At 33.0% G+C, this 24,342-nt stretch overlaps 1 long non-coding RNA gene across 1 annotated transcript in view; it reads left to right on the top strand.

Moving 5' to 3' along the window:
- LOC129249080 (uncharacterized) overlaps positions 1–23,161 on the top strand; it is a 96,283-nt gene extending 73,122 nt beyond the window's left edge. Inside the window, exon 3 of the long non-coding RNA XR_008582638.1 lies at positions 23,103–23,161. This is a non-coding gene — a long non-coding RNA (uncharacterized LOC129249080). The remainder of the gene's footprint in view (positions 1–23,102) is intronic.
- The last annotated feature ends 1,181 nt before the right edge of the window (positions 23,162–24,342 follow it).

The raw sequence follows: 24,342 nt of genomic DNA, 5'->3' as shown, positions 1-24,342 counted from the left end.
AAGATGGGGAAGCAAATAACTACATGTATTACAACAAAAAACTCGTGGCCGTCGTACAAAATCCAAAGGACGAATGACCCGCTAGGATGTTCTCGGCCAAACATTTCATGCATCACTGCAACCTTTACTGGTCATTGGAAAGTAGGGGAGCATGCAGCCAGACTCAACCTTCCCTTCAATCCCATCTGCATAAGCTGTCAAGCGGAAGGGGCGAAGGAAAGTCTTTTCCACTATTTATGTGAATGTCCGGAGCTAGCCTGGGCACGACTCCGCTCCTTCGGTAAGCCTTTCCTACAGCAAATTAAGGAGATCTCAGACATCGAGATAAAGAACTTGGTGTTACACTTGGACCTCACTAAATGGATCTGACTTGGAAACAAACGAAAAAAAAAACAAAAATAAAACCAACAAAAAAGACATCATCAGACGAGACAGTGGTAGTAAAACGGTGCTGGTCACTAATTAGGAGTATTTCAGGGGAAATGTTCAACCACCTCAACAACAACAACACTTGTTTTGGAAAGAATACGAAAAAAGTAGAGGGCAATATTTTCTGGGAGAAACGAAATAAGACAAAATCCAAAAGTTTCTCATTACTGCTGAATTGGTGGGTTGTTGGAGCAGAATAAACATTCTCCACATACATATGTATGTACGAGGAATGCTGCTGAGGTGACAGTCCTTGTCCAGATATAAATCCGGGTTGTTCAGTTTACGTACTGACTGTCTTGGAAGCGTCACCTGAATTGGTCGCCTGCAGTGCTTCAAAATAAAATGGGTTGGTCCTCATATGAAGAGGTTTGGAGAAAGCTGTATTTTAGTATTATTTTTATGAGTTTATGTACTAAATGAAAACTACAGATATAAAACTAATAGAAGTAACAAATACATTCAGTATACGAAAATCCATCAAAAAACCAAAGAAAAAATAGAAACTAAAGTTTGAGAAAATACAAAATAACGGCATATAATAAAAACAAAAATACATATGTAAGTACATGCATACATACATACATACATACGCAGTTAATGCGGAATAGATGTGTAAAAAAAAAAATAAAACGACAAAAGAGGGGACCACGTGATTGAACTTTCAACAAAATATTTATAGACAAAATACTATCAATACTACGCACCACACACGCACGCACATGTATGTAAATACACAAGCTTTGCTTTTCCCCATCCGACTATTTTTATTTATTTTTGTACGGGTACTCGCATTACCTAAGTCGCAGTGACAACTTGCGTTGCTACTGTTTGTTTTTGCTTTTACTTGTTTGTTGTCTAACTACTTATGCATGCGACTGCTGTTGTCAATTATTTTAATATAAGCTGTCCATACATTAGCATACATTGATTGCTGCCTTCTCAGCATGCACGGCACACACACACACACGCCAACTGCTAGCTTTCCGTAGTAAATGGAAATGAAGAAATGAAGTACAAAAACAAAGAAGAAATTATATTTTCGTGGAAATTCTAATCTTTATCTCTCTCGCATTGCTATAAGAAATACCCTTGGGCTTGTATTATTTATTATAGATACGGTGACTTGTTTCTCATCTTGCATTAATATTAGTACACGAAACTAACTCACTAATACTCGTACATATGTATGTATGTCTATAGAAAACTGATGGTTCGATGCTGGGCACCAATCAGCTGCAAATGCACTCTACAGCAGTGGAGAACAATTAGAAGGTGTGGCGAACAACAGACCGTTAACCGGCTCTCTGGGTATTTGCAGGCATTAACAGATTTGCTGATGTGACGGGAAATGCGACAGTAACTTGCTTGCAAAGCGGAGACTGTGCTTTGGATATGCGAAAAAGATCAACACACCCTTCACTCATATTACTATATGACGTGACAGCCGTAGTTACTCTCACAATTTTGCTTTGAATCGCCAAACCTCTTAATCTATCATCTTTGATCTATGCCATCAGCACAAGTCAGACGAGGAAACGCATGTTGCTGCCCAGATAGTCGGCAGCTGATCATGCGAAAATTTCGCGTATTTTTGACTGTATCTCGCTTATCAGCAAGAGGATTTTGAGCGAATGGCAAAGGAACAAGTCAATGCGCTGATAAGAGGAAGTACTAAATAAAAGTAAAGACACGATTTTTGAAATTTATTAGAAAATTTTGCATTAATGTATTGATTTCATAACAGTGAAAATTCATATGTGAATGAACGAGTCTCCCTGTTTTTTAACATACGAGTATTTCCTTGCTTACCACGCGCCCTTTTATTATACATTTGTATGTGGTACCGCATGCGTTTGCCCGCTTAACGTTAGACTACTTTGTATTCCACTCCAGCAATGTCCGCTGCCAATCGCTTTTACAGACATGTCTTAAAAAAAGCCATCTTAATTTATTGATTGTTCATTTTTTGTAGTCAGACAGACTTATGTATTATAACTTATTTACATTTATAAGAGACTTATGTATGGAGGAAATAGTGTGTGACAGACAGGCTTTTGTTTTTTTAAGATAGGGTTAGCTTAGGTAATGGTGGTAGTTGGTCTGCACGACCAACTCACTTAGACATTACAGGTCCGTTGTGATGCCACTGTGCTACTTGGGAACCTCATCTACCTTTCTTCGTGGAACCATTTTGTGGCTCTTATGAAACGTAGAATTGATCCCAACCCCACGCCAGACAGAGAGAATTAAAAAAGTATTTACCTAGACAACCTGCTCTGATTTTAGCTAAGGCTGGAGAAGGAAGTGCTCAACTGTTTCTTCCTCTTCCTCATCTCTGCAACTTCTGCAATATTCATGGGAGAAAACTCCTAGTCTCGAGTTAAGTTAAGTTAAGTTTACGAAAAGTGTTTGAAGGCAAAGTAATTAAGCAAGGCATACAATTGTTGGTGGGAAATCGAATTCTAAGTGATTCTCCTTGCCAGCAAAGACCCGGCAAGTGGCCATGTAGGCAATATTAAGCCACACCATAACGAATCAGCTGACTTGAACTTTTTTTTATAATAATTTTGAGATTTATTCAAACACCTTTAATGTAAAATGCCTTCATGTTTTTGAGAAAATTTGTACAATTTTGTTTCAGTAATCTTCGATTAAAATATACCTTTTTTAATTTCTGAGAAAAATTTTAAGTTTTTTCCCATTTTCGAAAAATATTTCATGTTTTTCTCTAATTTGTTTCATTAATAGCTGAGTTAATGCTCGGTAATCCCTGAAAGTTTCATAGTGGATGATGAGTTCATTTATGCATTCATATAACTATTAAACATAAAGGGTCTTTCTGTAATGAATAATTCCTAGACGGTACCGGTTTTTATGCCATCTTTGACATTTGTCAAGTAGGCAGATGCAGAATTTTACACAATAGAACAACACGTTAAAATTATTCAAACTTATACAAATGAGCGATCTTTGAGAATAACAAATCACGCAAACTCATCTTTAGTGATGAGGCTCATTCTACACTGGATGGATTTATCAACAAACCAAATTGTCACAACTGGGCAAAAAACACCTCTCGAGGTTTTGCAGAAAAGTCATTGCATCGACTAAAAAGTGTTGTTGTTGTTGTTGTTGTAGCAGCATAAACATTCCCTGTACATGTACGAGAAATACTGCTGAAGTGACAGTCCTTGGCCGGATATAAATCCGGGTCGTTCCGGTTACGTAGAATCGATTGTCATGGGAACGTAGTGCTGTCGTTTTTGTGGCTTAGGTTAGTGGTGTCGTTTTCGGGCTGGTGGAATTATTCTCCCATTTTTCTTCGAAGATGAAAATGAACGAGCTGTTACTGTCGATGGTCATCGCTATAGATATTTGATTGAAGATTAAATGTTCCCTGAGCTTGAAGCAATAGACTGAGATGATTTTTATTTTCAACGGAATGGAGCCATATAACTTAGCAAAACATCCATTATTCCGCTCTAGGTTTCCCGTATGGTGTTATAACACCATAATAGTGTTATAATGGCCACCTAGATTAGTGATATACTAGACTATTTTCTGTGGCTTTTTTTTGGAAAGTAAATAAACTCTATGTTAGTAAGCCGACAACGATATATTTAATTAAATATTATTTATTTTGTTTCATTTTTTTATTTTGTTTTATTTTATTTTATTTTAATTTATTTTATTTTATTTTATTATATTGTAATTGACTTGATCTTTAATTACAATTTTTTACTTTGTTTTATATTTAATTTAATTTAATTTAATTTAATTTTATTTATTTTGCTTTATTTCATTTTATTATAATTTATTTTGTTTTATTATACTAACTCATTTCTATTATATTCTTTATTTTGTTCTACTTTATTTTACAAAATATTTTATTTTATTTAATTCATTTCATTTTGTATATTTTTTTATATTTTTTTTATTTTGATTAAATTAAATTTTGTTTATTTTGTTTTATTTCATTTTATTTTGCATATTTTATTTATTTGTTCGTGTATTTTATGTTTTTGTATATTTTCTTTTTTTGTATATTTTCTTTTTTTTTATTATTTTTTTATTATTTCAATTTTTTTTAAAGGTTTTTATAATTTTTTTCATAGTTTTTTTATAACTATTTTTTATTTCTTAAGCAAGAAATTACGCCACTAACCCCACTTTTCACCTAATTCAGACCTATCCACGTTACTCACGCCTTCACAGAATCATTCGATACAATTTGTAATTATCATGAATTACAATGCATTGTATAATGATTGAATGCAAATTACAAGCCAGTTACAAAATGCAAAATGCAAAACACACGTGCAAATGTACACATACATATGTACTTATATGCATGCATTTTATTAAATAAATATGCCACCCTGTGGGAAATTCCAACTATACGAACGGTGTCTGTCGTATGAAAAAGAGAAGTGGTTACTCGTACAGAAAATTACTTTTAGTCTCATTCAGTAATGGACATTTTTTAGTTTTTACTTTCTAAACACTTCTAAATTCAAATTTACTACTTTTAATGAAATAATAATGACAGGCAGTCGTTGACTAGTCATTTTTTGCGAAATTTCAGCATAAATTATGTATGACAAGTGGATTTTTAGAAGTGTCAATGAATCATTTCCACTCTCTGCATTCTCTGGGGTACATAGAAAAGTGAGAGTGACACAAAAAAAAAAAAACAAAAAGGGGCATACAGTAGCCGACAAATGAACATATCCGCTGAACCTTTTTACTAGCTGCACTAGGCCAATTTTGATCAGTTGACCGCATAACGGAGTTATCTGCATTTATGTATGTTACTCTTAGCTGCAACACCGACTAGTAATTTTCGTTTTCAAGCCCTCGAAGAAGATCTTCAGTACTACCTTAACTGATTGATGGCGTGCGCTCATTTGAAAGCAACAGTGGCTTCTCCCATGCCACTTAATAGTTACTGCAACTTATCAACTGCTTTAACTGCAAATAAATTCCAGCAGGGCCACGCAAAAATGCATGTAAATTCACAGTCAACAAATTCTCACATATGAAATCATAAATTAACAGCAGCCACAATGGGTAGCTAAATGTGACTGATTATGGTGAATACCCACCTATTTACATACGTACAGTTCAAAAGGCGTCAAGGCACATGCGTCGTCGGCGGCAGTGATGCAAATGCGATGCAGCCCACAGGCAAAAGTTTTGCTTCTGAGCAAAAAGTAAAATATTTAGAAAAAGATAGAAGAAAATAGTAGGCAAAGGGAGGCAAATAAGTATTTGATGGAAAAAAAAATTGCAAAAGGGCAAAGGTGGGCAGCAGATTTGTACATTTTCTGGGTTGATATGTACGAGTGTGCCCATTTATGTGCTTATGTATGTGTATATGTGCATGCAATTTTTTATGTATATAAATATTTAGCTATCTTACTGAGAAAAGGGTATATAAATATAGTAACATTAGCAAACACACATTGCAAGCAAAAATATCAGAACACAATGAGCAAAAATTAAGCTTCGACTGTAGTAAAAAAATTGCAAACGCAAAAAAAAGCACACATTCTCAAATTGATAGATAGTCAAACAGGTTATCGTTTGCAGTCACTTTGTCGCAAACAATATTTTTTCCGATTCCTCAATCTGTTGTACGAGTATATAATGCTTGGCTTCAGTCTACAAATACATACATACATACATGTGAGTGCACACGTTTGCTAGCTCGACTGATTGACTGTCTGTTTACTTGTATGTCTGTTTGCTTGTCTGCCAGCTGTTCGTTGGCGTAAATGAGTTGTTTAAAAAGCAATTGTTGCTAATTTTAGTGACTGCTGCTTTACGTTTCTACACAGATTTTTCCAATACCCACAACTGCTGCCACTATTGACTACTGTAGCTCAAAGCTTTATTGGTTTTTGCTTTTGCCATATTTTTAATGACTTTTTTTTTTGTTTCTCTTTCTAAGCTCATTGCTGACACATTTTTTCTGCACTATTGCGTCGCAGCAGCAGCAGACTTGGTTTTTGCACTGTTTAAAGATTATTACATAAAAATTAATCTCTGCTTTGTTTTTTTATTTGCGATTAAATGAGGTGATGTGATGGTGGCTCGAATGACTAACCATATTGGTGTTGACAGACACTAGCGTAGGTTGAAGTGCCGTAAAGGCAGTGAAAGCGCAACCACAAATGTCTGTTCTGGTTGTTGAAGCTAAAAATAAATGGCCGGAAAGAAGGAAAGTAGTAGAAATAACTGTTTTGAAAAGAGTAAAAGTATTCTATTTTCTTCTGTAGGCATTTTTGTGTTTGACGTGCATTTTCTGTAATAAATTTGAATTTTTCGCATAAAAATTGGGTAGCTGCGCTGTCAAAAAATTATTTCGCATAAAAGTTTTCCAAATCAACTTTCGTGTGATACGCATATTTTATTGAAAAATTTGGTGGCAACGGGGTTTGAAAATATTTCTTTGGATTACAGTTTTGCTTAAATACTTTACTAATTTTCGTATAATTTCCATTTTGTAATATTGAATTCTGTTGTGTTGATAACTTTAAATTGCCTATAAAAAATTGGTGGTAACGACGTTTAAAAATATTTTTGAATTACAGTTTTGCTAAAAGCCTTTCGCTGGCACCAATGCTTCAAGACTCAGTTTAATACTAAATTTATAATTTTTCATTAAAAATTTGGAGTCGTTTTGCCAGTAAAAGGCAGCTTAGTAAAATTTTTCGCATCAATTTGGTATATGTGAATATTTCTAAAACAAAACTGTAACCCACAAACATGTGTGATTAGTGTTGCCACCTAATTTTCAATGAATAAAAAAAATAGTTATAAAATATATTTTAAACTAAATTAAAACTGTATCCACAAATATGTTTGGTTAGTGTTGCCACCTAATTTTTAATGAGTAATTCTTAAAATTAATTAAAATTAAAATTAAAATTAACTATAAAATATATATATATATATAAATAATGGTTCTAATATCCATATGTTAGTTTTTAATTAAATTTTGTTTAGTTATTTTTAGTTTTCTATTGCAAATTTGGTGGCAACACCACTAAAAAAATTTTTGTTATATAATGCTTATGAAGCATGCTTCATTCGATGCAATAAAATTCTGGAAGTCATTTTGATTTTGTGTGAAAAACTAGATGGCAGCACTGTTATTATTTATTGCTTTAAAAAGCGTCCCTCGTTTGATTGTATTGCACTTTCTTAGCAATTGTTCCTTTTATATGAGAAAGTGCATTGTGTAAGTAATTTTGCTTTTGTGAAAAACTAAGGGCAACGCTGCTAAAAAAACTATTTTTATGTATATAATGCTTTAAAAAGCATTCTTCGTTCAATAACCACAGCTCAGTATTTAATAAATTTTATAAGTAACCTCTCTTCTTATTGTATTATAAAATTTTATTTTTATTATAAAAATTAGGTGGCAAGGCCACTAAAAATACTACTCTTATTTAATGCTTTAAAAGACGTGCTTGATCCGATTCAATTACATTTTCTTAGCAATTGTTCCTTTTATGTGAAAAACTGCGTGGCAACGCTGTTAAATAATTAATAACTTTGTTAATAATTTTGTGGTAAAGCTTTTGAAATATTCTTCGCTCGAAACCCACATCACAGTAGGTATTTAATAAAAATTTACTATTCATTTCTCTTTTAATATTAAAAATCAAGTGGCAACGCCGTTAAAAAATAATTTTTATTTAATGATTTAAAAGATTTTCTTCAATTTAATAACTATTTTAAGCCATTTTTCTTTCTGTGTGAAGCACCAGGTGGCAACGCTGTCAAAAAATACTTTTGTATTGAAGCTTTTTTATAATTCTGTTGGTTGATACATTTCATATTTTATGTTATTTTTCTTGATTTGATTAAATTTTCTTAGCTGTGGTTCTCCTTGTAGGAAAAACTAGGTGGCAATGCCGTTTAAAAAAATATGTTTGTATTAAAGCTTCTGAAAGATGCTTCGTTCGATATCCAAATCTCAGTTTTTAATTAAATTTCGTAAATAATTTTTTATAATAAAAATTAGGTGGCAACGCTATAAAACATTATTATTATTGAATGTTTTAAAAGGCTTTCTTCAATGAAATAAAATATTTTAAGCCATTTTTCTTTTTGTGTCAAGAACCAGGTGGCAACGCTTTAAAAAATACTTTTGTATTAAGGCTTTTTTTTAATAACTATTTTCGGCTGATAAATTTCATATTTAATTTGATTTTTCTTATTATTTTAAGAATCTTGAAAATTGTCCAATTTGGCGTTCATCAACAAATTGGAAAAATATTGAACGAGGCGTATCGAGCGAGAAGAAGTTTATGTTGGTAAACACGTTTTTTGCCGAATGAAGAGCTTGTTATTTTAGTTTTAAAGATTTATTCACCCAGCCCCGGATATTACGAGTAATATTAAAAAGCAAAGTTAAAACAGGAACAAAAATAAAAATGCATAAACTTAAAGTAATTGTATTTGTTTGGCTAAAAATTGAATTAATTTTGAGTTTAAAAAAAGAAGATGAACCAGAATGTAAAATAGGCCGAATTGAAATTGTTTTGAGAAAAAATATGAAAATCATATATTGACGTGTTATAAAAAATCTCCAGACAATAGCGTCGTGCCCTTAAAGCAAAGTGAACGGATACCCTACAAAAAAGAGGGAAAGAAACTCGCTAAATAATGATTAATTCGAAAAATTTATCAACAATCGCTGAAGAATTGATTGCCTGTGGAGAAACTGGGGACAAAAAGCAAAGCAGAAATAAATAAAGCCAAAGCGGCGAATAAAATATGCATACAGTGAAACTTCTTTAAAATGAAACACTTTTTAGCTCAAATTAACCTAAATGTTCGCTCTCGAGTATCGAGGCACTTTCGTCGTCTGTTTTTGAAACAATTTGAAATAATTATGAAAAAATTAACAATTTCGATGTTTAAGCTAAGCGTCTAACTCACTGTCCGGCTGTTTTGATACACCAGACTCGCGTTTAACGATAAGTAAACGTTAATATCTGCTCTCTATATAGCGTACTCACTATCGATATGAAAAAAAAAATGTTCATCCCTCTCAACTTCGCTATAACGAGGTTTCACTGTACAAACTTGTTTCTATCCCTACACAAAGCTCAGTCTAATGCTTGCCAAACAACCGCATAAGAAATGCCAGTTTACTTCACCCAGTCGCGGTTAGCACAGCCAACAATTCCTGCTAAAAACCAGCACTACAATCACCGACATACTTACCACCACTACACAACTGCCAAACAACCAACCAATCAACCAACCACCCAATAACCACCATCAGTAGCCAACACATCATTAATCAAAATCAATGACACTGACAATGACCAGCGGTGCTTAGATGGAGCCAACTAAATTTTCTGATTTTGATGTACCAACTGCTTAGATGAGTGCCAAGTGTTCATTTAATCATGACTGTGTGTGTGTGCCGCGGCTAAATCACAATTACGCATTAAGCGATCGAACGATTGGCAAGCAGGGAAGTGTGCTGGTTGTGGTTACGATTTTTCTGCAGGAAGTGGAAGTAGAGAAAACAGAATAACTGAGAAAAATCAAAAAACAAATTTAGCAAACATTTTTCTTTATCAAGATTACTTGAATTTATTTATTATTAAATTTTGATATATTTCAAGTTAAAGTAAAGGTTTGTATTTTTTTGGTGTGTTTGACGTAATTAAAGTAAAATTTTTTTTCTCGGTACTTGAAGAATATTCGAAAGCTAATTGTTGAAAAACTGGCAAAAATAGTAATTTGTGCTATAAATGGAGAGACCGGACCTTGTCATAGTTTGATATATGTAGTTTTATGAAATGACCTTCCCATAGTTTTATCTTATGTCTGAGGGGAAATTTTTTTTGAAGAGCCTTTCTTGACAAAAATGCAGTCGGAGACTTGTCATTGCCTGCCGAGGAGCGAAGACTGCTACAAAAAAAAAAAAAAAAATACAAAGAATTTTCTATCATTCGATGTTAAATCTTCATTGTGAGTAGAGGCCCTTGACCAAACAGGGTTTCTCCATTTTTTTTCTTCTAATTTACTATGTCTTCGTTTTTTCTCTTCAAGGCATTGTTAAGGGTGGTTAAATTTCAAGGGCCGATGTTGAATGTAAACCACACCTAAACGTTAAGTTTTTTTCTGCATTTCATTTGACATTTTTCAATTTCCGACTAACTCAATTTGAACCATGGAAAGATACATAATCGCCAACGCGTTAAAGTTATTCAGGCTTATTATGAAAACGGGCGTTCAAATCAAAATGCATGTCTTAGTGATGAGGCACATTTTCACCTCAGTGGATTCGTCAATAAGCAGAATTGCCGCTTATTGGGCGAATGATAATCCAAGAGTGATTGCCAAAAAATCAATACACCCACAAAGAGTGACTGTTTGGTGCGGTTTATGGGTTAGCGGCACCATTGGGCCGTATTTTTCCCAAAATGAGGCCGGTCAGGCAAATACTGTGAATAGAGTTCGCTATCATGAGATTTTTGTTTTTTTTTTTTTTATTTCAAACATAATAAGTAAATTACAATGTTTAATTACACTACAACTAGTTCAGAAACTAACGAGCAGTTTGATTCGAAAATAAATTACAATTGATAAAAAGAAATTACAAACAATATTTCTTATTTTCTGTTAATAGCCAGAAAGTTCATGTGGTTTTTTCCTCTTTAATCTTCGAACTGGGCACGGGTTACTAAGGATGCTCCTAGCTTCTTCGTTTACATGCCCTTGAAGTCGAATTTGGTGCGCTTCTGCTATTTTCTTAATTTCTTCAGTTACAGTGTTAACTTTAAGGTCCCGATGAATATCAGCATTTCTGACGTACCAGGGTGCTTTAACGATGATTCTCAGCACTTGAAAGCGTTGTATTATATTACATTGATATTTTCTTCACTGGCGCAACCCCAAAGCTGTGCACCATAGGCCCATAATGGTTTTAATGTTTGTTTATAGAGCAATAATTTGTTATATATGGATAAATGCGATTTCCATCCAATTAGCCAGTTCATTTTGTTTAGCCTGATGTTAAGCTCATTTCGTTTTATTTTTATATGCTCTTTCCATCGCAACTTCGCATCTAGGGTAATACCTAGGTATTTTGCAGTATTAGCGAATGGGACTTTTTCATTAGAAATCATTATTGGTTGGTATTTTGTAATTTTATTTGTAAAATTCACGTGAATGGATTTACTGTTATTGAGTTTGATTCCCCATTTTCTCGTCCATGATACCATAGAGTCGATTGCAGTTTGAAGGTTCCTTGCAGCTTTTTCTTCTGTCTTTTCAACACATAAAATTGCAGTGTCGTCAGCGAAGGTGGCAGTTAAACAATTTGCCATTAGTGGTAAATCTCGGGTATAAAGGATATACAGGATCATGAGATAATAACGAACTTTTTATGGCCCGAATTGGAAGATATGGATGTGGGCGATATGTGGTTTCAACAGGACGGTGCCTCTTGTCACACAGCTAACGAAACAATGTCTCTTTTGCGCGAAAAATTTGATGGCCGAATAATCTCACGTCGCGGCGATGTCAATTGGCCGCCAAGATCATTTGATTTGGCACCGTTGGACTTTTTTCTTTGAGGTTATTTGAAAGAAAAGGTGTACGTCGATAAGCCAGCAACACTTTAGGAGCTAAAGGATGAGATAATTCGGCACATTAACGGTATAGAACCTCAATTATGCCTCAGCGTCATCGAAAATTTGAACCATCGGATGGAGGTGTGCCGCCTAGGCCGCGGCAGCCATTTGATCGATATTTTGTTCCATACGTAATTGAGTCATACCAATATTGTCATAATAAAGAGAAATGACAATAATTTCCTAAAATAATTGTATTTTATTCAAAATCAACACCGGGCCTTTAAACTTAACCACCCTTTATTTGTGTCTGAATTGCAATTAATTTTTTTTAGTAAACAAATAAGTACGTGCAATCCCATTAAGCAATGGAAATTAGAATTCTTAAAGGAAATGGAAAATAAATAAAATCACGTTAGCCGATAGCGGAAATCAGTCAGAATGAAATTTGATGCATATGTGTGTATATGCATGTATGTAAGTATGTGTGTGAGAAAATGCATATGAAACACTATCGCCGATTTGTTGAAACTCTTTGCAATGGAAAAATTATGAATAAACAAAAAATTGCGCATACAAAATCACAATTGAAAAATTTTAAATAAATAAAAAATTACTGATAAAAAATCTCAGCCACAATAGAAGCCTATCATGCGCGATTCCAACAATCCATATCATGGCATACCCGATTCCGACACATTTGCTACATTTAGTTTTTTTTAGACTTCAATAATCCACCGACAATTTCGTGCTAAAGAGAAATCGTATAGTTGCCGCAAAGCATCGAATTGCAACAGTTATTTTTTGCTACGACGACCTTCGAGTTGATGTGACGGCAAGAAAAAAAAGAAAAAATAAAATAAAGCAAATAAATACTGCCGTGAGCAGCTGAGCTATGAATAATACTAAAAAAAATAAAAAGCAAACGAAAATAAATAAATAAATTAGAAGTTACGCTAAATTGCAAAAATAATTGGAAAAAATATATATTTATTTACCAACAAGAGACGTATCATGTCGATAAAAATTGCACTATGCTTGCAATTTCAGCAGTCGGAGATTATAAAAAAATTAAATAGCGTCTTATTCTATATTAGTAATTTTTTTATTTTTTTGCATCAGCAAAGCGCTAATGACTCGTAAAAGATAAGAAGAGTGATGCAATGTGAAAAGCGCTTGGACGTGCGAAAATATTAATTACTAGAAAATTAATGAAAAAATACGAAGCATTTTTATTCAAAAAACACAATACAAACTATTTTTATTAAAAAAAAAATACAAACTATTTTTATGCAAAAAAAAAATACAAACAATTTTTATTCAAAAAAAAAAAACAAACCATTTTTATTCAAAAAAAAAAAATACAAACTATTTTTATGCCAAAAAAATACAATTTTTATTTAAAAAAATACAAACCATTTTTATTCAAAAAAAAATATATATATATTTTTTTATTCAAAAAAAAAAAAATACAAACAATTTTTATTCCAACAAAAAAATATACAAACTATTTTTAGGGAGCGTGTCATAATTCTGTTTTACAAAATTCTGGATGACAAAATTCTGTAAATTGCAAAAAAATTCTGCTTTTTTAAAATTCTGCTTTTTAAAATTCTGCTTCCTAAAATTCTGCTTTTTAAAATTTTGCTTTCTAAAATTCTGCTTTTTCAAAATTCTGCATGTTTAATGCGAAAAATTCTGCTTTATTCAAGTTTTGTGATTTTCGTCATACAAGAAGTAACAAAATAAACATTTAATTCATAAATATACATATAGGTATGTTTAAGCGATAACAATATTTTAGTTTAGCCAATTACAATATTTTTTGCAATTCTTTTTAAATATGTAGTGTGACTTAATTCATTTCTTTTTTTTAATAATTCTTCGCAGCTGTTCGTTTTTTTAGAAGAGTCCTACGTAAAAATACTGTGGATTGCGTAGCCGGAGTTGGACTGATGAGGGTTATTTTTTTGAAGCGCGGCCGAAGGCCGCCCACGCGAAAAGGAGTTCTACGCAAAAATACGGTGGATTCTATCGAAACTGAAGAAAAAATTATTATTATTATTTTTTATTTAATATCTCGAATAATAATAAAAAATAATAATAATAATAAATTAAATAATTACATTACCTCTTTAACATTGTTAACATTGTATTTTAATACAGAATTTTAGAAAGCAGAATTAAAAAAAAAAAAAAGAATTTAAAAAAAAGCAGAATTTTAGAAAGCAGAATTTTAAAAAAGCAGAATTTTAAAAAGTAGAATTTTAAAAAGCAGAATTTTGTTTTTAGAATTTTGTACAGACAGAATTTCGACACCAACCCCTATTTTTATGCAAAAAAAAAATGCAAACCATATTTATTAAAAAAAAATTATTCAAAAAAACAAAAAATACAAACTATTTTTATTCAAAAAAAATACAAACAAATTTTATTAAAAAAAAATATTTTTTTTTCAAAAAAAAATACAAACTATTTTTATTCAAAAAAAAATACAAACTATTTTTATTAAAAAATATTTTTATTAAAAAATAATATTGCAGAATTTTTAACCCACTAACTGGGGCAACTTGAATGGAAATTCTAGGCCATTTGAAGGGAAGCTTTCATTTCACAACATTATTGGCATGAATAATTGAATTTAACCACCAATGGCATCATTATTGATTTTATTCACTTGCACCTGCATAAATTAGCCATGCAACTATTTACAGTTATATATAGATTTATGCACCCTTATAAGCAAATTAGTAATTCAATAAGCAAATGCTTGTAATTAATGCATGAATGAGTCGAAATGTGATTTAATACCCATACACATATGCATAGACACACGCACACACACACACACACACAAGCCAGCAAGTGATTAATTGAATAGGCGATTTGCCTAGAAAAGGCATGTAAGTCAGTTGGTTATATTTTCACATGCATACATACCACGAATGCTTGTGTGAGTAATGGTATATGTATGTGCGTGCATGTATGTGCATAAATAACAGTACGCCAGTAGCTGAGCAACGACTTATCGGCTCATTGAACGCCGGTCATTAAATAGTTTTTCTAAGTTTGAAATTACCTTCATGCGATTTGAAGTTGTAATTAAGTGGTGTTGTTGCAGCAAATTGCTGTAAAAAATGAAAAAATGTTTTATTCAAAAAATTCTTATATTCGTATGAATACATGTGAGTATATGTGAATGTATGTGATTTTGTGGAAAAAATTTAAATTAAATAAAAAATAAAGGAAATGGTGTTATTTATTATAAAAAACCGGTGACTTGAATAGGATAGCTAAGGCTTAGATGTAAGGAAAGGTAATGTAAGGTTCTTGTAAGATAAAAGACGGCGAACTGGTGACTGACATTCAGAGCGTACTTAAATTATGGTGGGAACACTTCTCGAACAAAATATGGTCGAATGAAAGCATGCCTGCCGACTGGAATTTAGGTGTGCTCTGCCCAATCCATAAGAAGGGCGATCCTGCAATCTGTGCCAATTACCGTGGGATTAGTCTCCTAAATATCGCCTATAAAGTTCTAGCGAGCGTATTGCGTGAAAGGCTAAACCCCACCGTCAACCAACTGATTGGACCTTATCAGTGTGGCTGGAAAGTCTACCATCGACTAAATATTCACAATACACCAAATCTTGGACAAACCCATGAAAGGAGAATCGACACACACCACCTTTTCGTCGAATTCAAAGCTGCACTCGACAGTACGAAGAGGAGTTATCTGTATGCCGCGATGTCTGAATTTGGTATCCCCACAAAACCAATACGGCTTTGCAAGATGACGTTGCTGAACACCAGCAGCGCCGTCAGAATTGGGAGGGACGTTTGATAGCAAACGATAAAGAGGCAAAGCGAATGGATCTGGTGGTGAACGAGGACAAAATAAAGTATCTCCTGTCTTCAAGCAAACAGTTGGCGCACTCGCGTATCGGCACCCACGTCACTGTTGATAGTTTTAATTTCGATGTTGTAAAAGACTTCGTTTATTTAGGAACCAGCATTAACACCGATAACAATGTCAGCCTTGAAATCCAACGTAGAATCTCTCTTGCCAACAAGTGCTGCTTTGGACTAAGTAGGCAACTGAGCAGTAAAGTTCTCTCTCGACGAACAAAACTAACACTCTACAAGGTTCTCATCATACCCGTCCTAACGTATGGCGCAGAAGCTTGGACGATGAGAACATCCGATGAAGCGACGCTGGGAATGTTTGAGAGAAAGATTCTGCGTAAGATTTTTGGACCTTTGCATGTTGGCAACGGCGAATATTGTCGGCGATAGAACGATGAGCTGTATGAGCTTTACGACGACATAGACATAGCCCAGCGAATAAAGATCCAGCGGCTACATTGGCTGGGTCATGTCGCCCGAATGGATACAAACGCTTCGGCTTTGAAAGTATTTGATCCGGTACCAGCTGGTGGTAGCATAGGAATATCAGGAGGAAAAGGACTAGGCTTCACTAGGTGTGTCCAACTGGCGACTGTTAACACGAGAAAGAAACGACTGATGCGCTTTGTTAAACTCGGCCAAAATCGCGTAAGCGGTTATCGCGCCATTTAAGAAGAAGAAGGCTTAGATGTAAAGAAAAGATAGGATGGGAGAGGATAGGATAAAAAATAAAAGTATGCTATAATAGAACTAGAAAGGATAGGGTAGGGTAGAATGGGATGAGATACCATGCGATAGGCAAATGTAGAAAATAATAGAATTGGAAAGGATATGACAGGGTAAGATAGATTGGGACAGAAAAGGTTTTATAATATGGCGTAGGAAAAGAAATATGGAATATAATCCAAAATAATAAAATAGAAGATGAGGATAGGATGGGTCAAGATGGGATAGAATGAAGTAAGATATGATGGGATAAGAAGAGATAGAGAAAAACGCGGAAGTTTGCCATTGCCTGCCGAGGGACTAGCGCTATTAGAAACAACTTTTTCTATCATTTTGGTGTTTCACGCACGGAGATTCGAACCTACGCATTCCCGAACTGTAGTCGCGCACCAACCCATTCGGCTACGACGGACACCGTAATAAGTAATTAAATAAAGTTATTATCCAACAATATTATTTTAAGCACAAAAATCCATGAATGAGAGATTTCCCCCAGTTTGGCCATCCGGAGCAAAATTGTGAGAGTAACTTCGGCTGCCACGTCACTGGGTACTCATGGGGAAAATATTTTTAGAGACCATTATTCAGCTCTGAGCGAATTTGGCAGAATAAACTGATAGGCTAACGTCACTTGGGAGGTGTTTACAAAAAACTGAAGTTGTGTCAGTGATATACGAAAAATATTAACCAATGATACTTCGTTGCCATTCGACTGCACAACGACTGATTAAAGGATTGTGTGAATACATGTGAAATGATCGTGCAGAATTCGGCTGCCGAATCTCCCAAGTCACATGGCAGCTGAAGTTCCCCTCAAAATTCTCTTTTTCACCACTGTTAAAGAAGAAACCTTGTAAATTTATCATCCAGTCTCAGTTTTTGGTAAACAAACCAATCAGCTGATTCCTTATTATCTAACAAATAACCACATAAATCCAAGTTTCGAAGTTTATATAAAACTTAGAAAAATTCCACAAGCTTCTCAACATAATTCTATGTTTTTAATTAAAATTTCTAGAAAAAGTTGTTTGTGCGCATTTGCATAATTTATTAAATTCTAATATAAAAGAGTGTACGCTTGATGTTGCTAAAAATACCGTTGAGTATTTTCCATATACCTTTAACAAATGCGCGACATTCTTTTTTATAAATTGTAACTTTTCCGTAATTGTAATAAAACCCCTTTAAATATTTGCTTATATGGAATTCATGCCGCTGTTTGCCTGTAGTTTTTTTTGTGTTGCAGTTTTTCCATATTTGTGCACTCATTATAAGAAATTTGATACGGCGCAAGTGCTTTCTAAACGTGAGACTGGAGCTGATAAGTTATTGTTTATATAGTGGCTGCTTTTTGCTTTTTGTTTATTTTTTTAGAATTGCTAACAAATTACTGGTGTAATAAATATAAATAAAAGGAAGTAGGAGAGAAAATAAATATTTTTTGAAGGCAATCAAGAATACCTTTTGAGGGGCATAGAATTTATACGCCTATTCAAAAAATTATAAAAATGTAAAAAATATATAAATAAAATATACAAAAAATATAAAAAAATTTTAAATAATTAAAAACAAAATTTTATACAAAAATTTAAAAACAATAATACCAACAAAAAAAAGAAATATACAATAAAAAAATATAGAATTTGTACTCTTATTAAAAAAAAATAGAAAAATGTAAAAAAATATAAAAAAATAAAAATTTAAATAATTAAAAAAAAAACTTAAAGTTAAAAAAAAAAAAAACAAAAACTAAAAAGTTAAAAACAAAAATACAAAAAAAATACCAACATGAAAAAAATAATAAAAAAAACAAAAAATACCAAAAATGTAGAAAATGTAAAAAATAAAAAAATTTAAAAAATAAGAAAGCAAATACAAAAAATGTAAAAAGAAAAAATCATATAAATAAATAAATAAAAAAAATTATTAAATATAAGCAAGAAAAACATGAAAAAGGAAGAAATTAAGAAAAAAAATTATAAAAAAATTCAAATTCAATTATATGATTTCCCCACCTAACCGAGATTTTTATTAAAGATTTTGGTCAAAAATATTAATTCATTTCGAGAATTTAATGAGAGATTCGATTTTCAGGACCGAGAGTACTGAAAGATTGTCAATTGCTGGAGAGCCTAGAAGAGCGAGTCGACTTCTGACTAGGTCGGGACAACTGCACAGCAAATGCCTGCTCGATACTTCCTCATCTTCGTCCTCGCAGCATCTGCACAGGTCGTTTTGAGGAACCCCGAGCCGACGTGCATGAATGCCCAAAAGGCATTGGCCGGTGATACGAGATATTATATGCCTTAGTTCGTGTTTCGAAAGACTTATAAGGGTTTTTGTCTGTTTCAGATTGTAAGATGGCCAGATTTGTCTGGTCGTAACGCAAGTAGTTTCCATTCGCCACCTCCGATCTGCAATGCTGTGAAATTCTCGAACAATGAGCAATTTACATTTGATTGCGCAGCTCCAGCTCTTGAGAGCCCATCCGCTTTGCAGTTACCTTTGAATCCACTGTGACCCGGTACCCAGATAACTTGGACAGAATTCTGAACACTTATTTCGTTAAGAGATAAGGGACAGGATCGAACCACATCTGAGTGCGTATAAGAAGAGCTGAGTGAAAAAGCGGATATCCTCTAGTGATATTCTATTTTCTAAGATAGTTTTCGCAGCATACCAGATAGCGCATACTTCCGCTTGGAATACACTACATTATCTAAATGATAGATTGATGTGAGGAGAATTGCAAAAAATTCCAAATCCTACTTTACCGTCTTGTTTTGAACCATCTGTATATATAATCAGAGGGCCATCGATTTCGGCAAGATTTGTCTTCCATTCTGCCCTAGCTGGGAGTGAACAGGAGAATAGCAAGGGTGGTGATGGAAGACTTACATGATAGTTTATGTCGGAAGAGATAACAGACTTCCTGTTCAAAATGGCAGAATGACCAAGATACTTATTCCATTTCGATATAACATTCATGCGTGTCGCTGCTTTCGCTGCAATCGCTTTGCCAGCCGTATCGATGGGGAATAAGTGAAGTAACGTGTTTAGAGCCTTAGTAGGTGTTGTACTTAAGCATCCTGTTATCAGGATGCAGGCTGTTCTTTGGGTCGAGCAATTGTGGCTACTCTACACCGTTTTTCGAGTGCTGTCCACCATACAACCACACCGTAGAAGAGTATCGGTTTGATGATCGAGGTATATATCCAATAAATGATCCGAGGTGAATAAAGAGCTATGAAAGCTTTTTTACATCTGTTTTCATTGTTCAATTCTCAACTCAACTTCCTATCTAGAATTACTCCTAGATATTTAGCTGAATCAGATAGAAGTAATGATTCCCTTTTAAAGTTATTGTTTGCAGTGGAGGAGATTGTTGTTTCCTATTGAAGAGAACAAGATCTGTCTTTGCTGGATTCACATTTAGTCCGCATTCGGTGCACCATTTTCACAGAATATTGATTGAGTGTTGCACGAGCTCAGTGAGGGTATTCAGGTGTATGTATGTAATATATATATAAAAAAATACAAAAAAAAAAAATAAAAACATACAAAAATATTAAAAATAAAAACAAAAAATAAAATGTAAAAAATACCAAAATATAAAAGAAAGAAAAATTAAAAAAATAATGATTTTGTTTTTTAAAGTTCTTTTTTTTAAGTTACAAAAATTAAAATAAATACCCAATGTTTTTGCTTTTAGTTGCTTGCAAATTTTAAGACATTTTAACTTATAAATAGTTTCCGTAATTTGGATGCCTCTACTGCATTTTATGAAGCCCATCTGGTTGGGTCCAATTATGGATCACTTCTTTCAGTGAACTTTCTTCGTTTAAAACGCATCAAATAGTGACTTCTAGACCACCAATCACAGCTCGCTTGCCAGTATAGGCCAGTTACTTGGCGCACCCCCACAAAAATGTAGTTCAAAGTCACCAAAGAACTTTACACTTCTGCTAGCAGTAGATAAATAATGCGAGTATAATTAACAAAAGTTTAAAAAACATTTTTTTTTTTCGTATTTTAGTATTGAGTCAATTGAACTACTCATAGTAAATTCTTCTTCTACCATAAACGAGTTTTGCGCTTACTTGCTAAAATCTCCTCATCAGCAACTTTCATATGAATAGTTTCAATTTTATATTTGTATTTTGTGGCACTTTGTTGCCTGCGCTATTCTTTGCTAACAGTTCAATAAACTTCTGGGTGAATGTGACACTCGCCGCCAATCGCTTGCAAGTACTAAAATTGTTTCATACCAGTAAGCAGGTTGTTAAATACCTTTGCACTTGGCTGTTGTGCTGCTATGAGGATTTGCTTATTCGTTTGCTGCATTCATTCGCATTGTACATACATGCAAACATACATACATACAAACCTACATACATACACGGATGTGAAATTTTGCATTAGAAGGTGCCAGCGCTTGACCTGTGTGCGCATTTCATTACGTATGTAAGGCTGTACTTAAAGGGTGTTCACTTTAAAATGTTTTTGGAAATTTACTAAAAGGTGGCGCAAAATTAATCATCCATTTTTTGAATTAATTTTTATTTTTTCTGTTTTTTACTTTATAAAGGGTGTTCACTTTAAAATGTTTTTGGAAATTTAATAAAAGGTGGCGCAAAATTAATCATCCAATTTTTGAATAATTATTTTTTTCTGTTTTTTACTTTATAAAGGGTGTTCACTTTAAAATGTTTTTGGAAATTTAATAAAAGGTGGCGCAAAATTAATCATCCATTTTTTGAATAGATTTTTTGTTCACTGTTTTCTACTTTATCAACTAAAATGTATTTTACTAAATAAAAAAAAATTTATTTGGAGTGCTGGAAATATTTATTTTGACCTTTAAGTGCTCCAATGCTTGTCTGTTTTTACACTGCAAGTTCAAGACAAATAGAAAAATTAAGGAGCGCGTAAAGGTCAAAATAAAGAATTCCACCACTCAAACTATTTTTTTTTGTATTTAGTTAAAAAGCTGTTCAAAAGCAAAATTGGATGATTACTTTTGCACCACCTTGTATACGTACATACATATGTCCGTCTTCATATCAGGTCGCTTTGGTCAATATAGAAAATTAACTTTTCCCAGAAACAGTATTTACCAACCCACCATTCAAGTGAAGAGTAATCGGAAGTCACCAGCTACATTGAGAAGCACATCAATACCAACTGGAAATGTACACTTTGACTATTTGTGGTTGAAACAAAGAGCCACCAGCACAAAATACTCAAAGCCAGTGAGTGATATGTGCTAGTGGAAATGTGCATGGCAACATCACTTTGCTGAAAGGTACAAAAAAGACTAAACGAACACACACACATACACATAATTAGGTACACACATGTAAGTGTATTTTTATGCCACCGGTGACCTGTGGTTATCGTTATTTTTAGAATTAGCCACAGACGTAAAAAACGCAAAAAAATCTAAATACGATACAAAAAAAAAAAAACAGGTAAGACAAGCGCGGAGTTACAGCAGTACGGGTGGGAGGCGTAATTCGCTTAATGCAGACAGCTGACGTGCGAAGCTTTACATACATATGTTTGTGTAGGTGGATGTACACGAGTGTATGCAAATATGGGCGTGTGAGCAGCATTTGATTGTGCTTAAGAGAGGCTACGACACTTTTTTAGTGTTTGTATGTAGGTGGGCAGTGGAGGCGTTTTTTGAATGACTGCAAATTTGGTTTATTGCCAATACTGAGTGTCAGTAATTAATTAACACGCATGAATTAAGTTTTATGAGGCATTAATTGAAGATGGGTAGTGTGTAAAAAAAAATAAAAATATAAAATAAAAAAAATAACAACAAAAACAAAAATAAACAGAAACGTAAATAAAAATAAAATGCTAGAAATATAAACATAACAGAACTAATCATTTATAATTAACTCGAATTGGTCGCGCACATTTTTAGACAAAGATTTCATGTTGCTTTGGTTACATTTTCGTGTTCTTTTCTTCAAACCTGACTAATAGTCGCTTGTAAGTTGGTATACAACTTGATTTTAAATTGTATTTTATCCACCAATTTTCCGCTTAGTCACCTATGAAGCTGGCCACTCCTGCCTGCTGCTCACCGCCAGCGGCAGCCGTAATGGCTTGCGACCACACAGCAGCACTCCTTGTAAAATCACAAAAAAATAAGAAAAAAAAACAGTGAAAAACAAAGAAAAAATAATATACATAATGCGGTAAAACTTTTGTCTGTGACACTTAACAAGGTTAACAGGTTCCGTCAACAATCACTTTGCATGCCAGTCGGTAGCCAACCTTTGCCATTAAGTGCCACTATTGGCCGTATTCAACCGCAATTTTCCCAAACATTATCGCATTATTATTTACATTTACAATTTTATGGCTTTAATTTGGTTAATTTTAATGTTGAATTTTTATTCTTTTTCTTTGCAGCGATTTTTTAGTAAAATTTTCAAAAAAGAGGAAACAATAAGAAAAGTCGTGTATTGAGGTGAGTTAAAAATTTATTGAAGGCTAAAGCTATTTTTTATTTGCACTATTAAAAGCATTGAAGTTTTTTATTTAAAATTTTAAACTCAACTTTCGACTAAGTTTCGTGCTCAGTTTAGTATCTGAACGGCATTGCTTTGCTTGGCGTATTTTTTAAGATCCTAGCTAAGAGTAGGGTTGCCGCCAGTTTTTAATTATTGACAAATTTTCGTTAATGGTTTCAAGATGGGTAACAAGTAAATGAACCTTATTAAAATAATTGAATGGCAACCATGTTGAAAAATACTTTTTCATTAATTTTTGAATAGTGCAAAATAGGTTTAAACTCTATACGAATATTTGCTGCGATACGAGCGAATAGCTAGAAGTATTTGTTTTTCTTAAAATTCTTGGAATAGGGTTGTCGCCTATTGTTGCATATTTCGAAATTTTGGAAATATATCACAAAATGGAAAAAATTAGATATATTAAAACATAACTCACTTCTTTGACTTCTAAACAATGTAAAATAGGTGGAAACTCTACGAATATTCTCTGGACTATCAGCGATCCACTTAGTGTTTGTTTATTACTTTTACATATTGCGTTCTATTTGATTCTAATTTTTTAATTTTATAATTAAAAAAAAAAAATCAAATAAGGTGGAAACCGTATGAAACTTTTAGTATTGTTTCTAATTTAATATCCACATAGCGACATTTCAATTGACTCACATTGTGGTAGTTTTTTTATATTTCAAATAAGTGGTAACCTTAGTCGAATAATCTTAGTGATGACAAGTGCCGCGATTAAGTTTTTATCAATATCTTTTGTTCGCTTTACTTGCGTATGTGGTAGTTTTATAAATTAGCATTAAATGATCATTTAAATTAAAAAGAAATGTAATCATAATTTTTTGAAATTAGGTGGCCACTCTATTTGAAAATATTTCTTATTAAATAACGCAAAAATACGTTTTATGAGCATCAAATATTGTAATATTTTCTTTTGATATAATATGTTAATAATTTAGAAAAAGTGGCAACTACTTTATTTCAATAGGTACACTCAATGGTAATAACTATTCAAACTAAATTTAAGTAGCACTTTTTAAATAAATAAAAATAAAGAAAAAACATAGCCATTTAGCTGATTTTTTCATGTAAAGGCCAAAAATGCTGATATTTTTAAATTGGGGAACATC

Source organism: Anastrepha obliqua, chromosome 5 (genome assembly GCF_027943255.1).
Source record: "Anastrepha obliqua isolate idAnaObli1 chromosome 5, idAnaObli1_1.0, whole genome shotgun sequence".
NCBI classification, from domain to species: Eukaryota; Metazoa; Arthropoda; class Insecta; order Diptera; family Tephritidae; genus Anastrepha; species Anastrepha obliqua.
The sequence above is the reverse complement of the archived record's forward strand: the minus strand, read 5'-3'. Positions and strand labels throughout refer to the sequence as shown.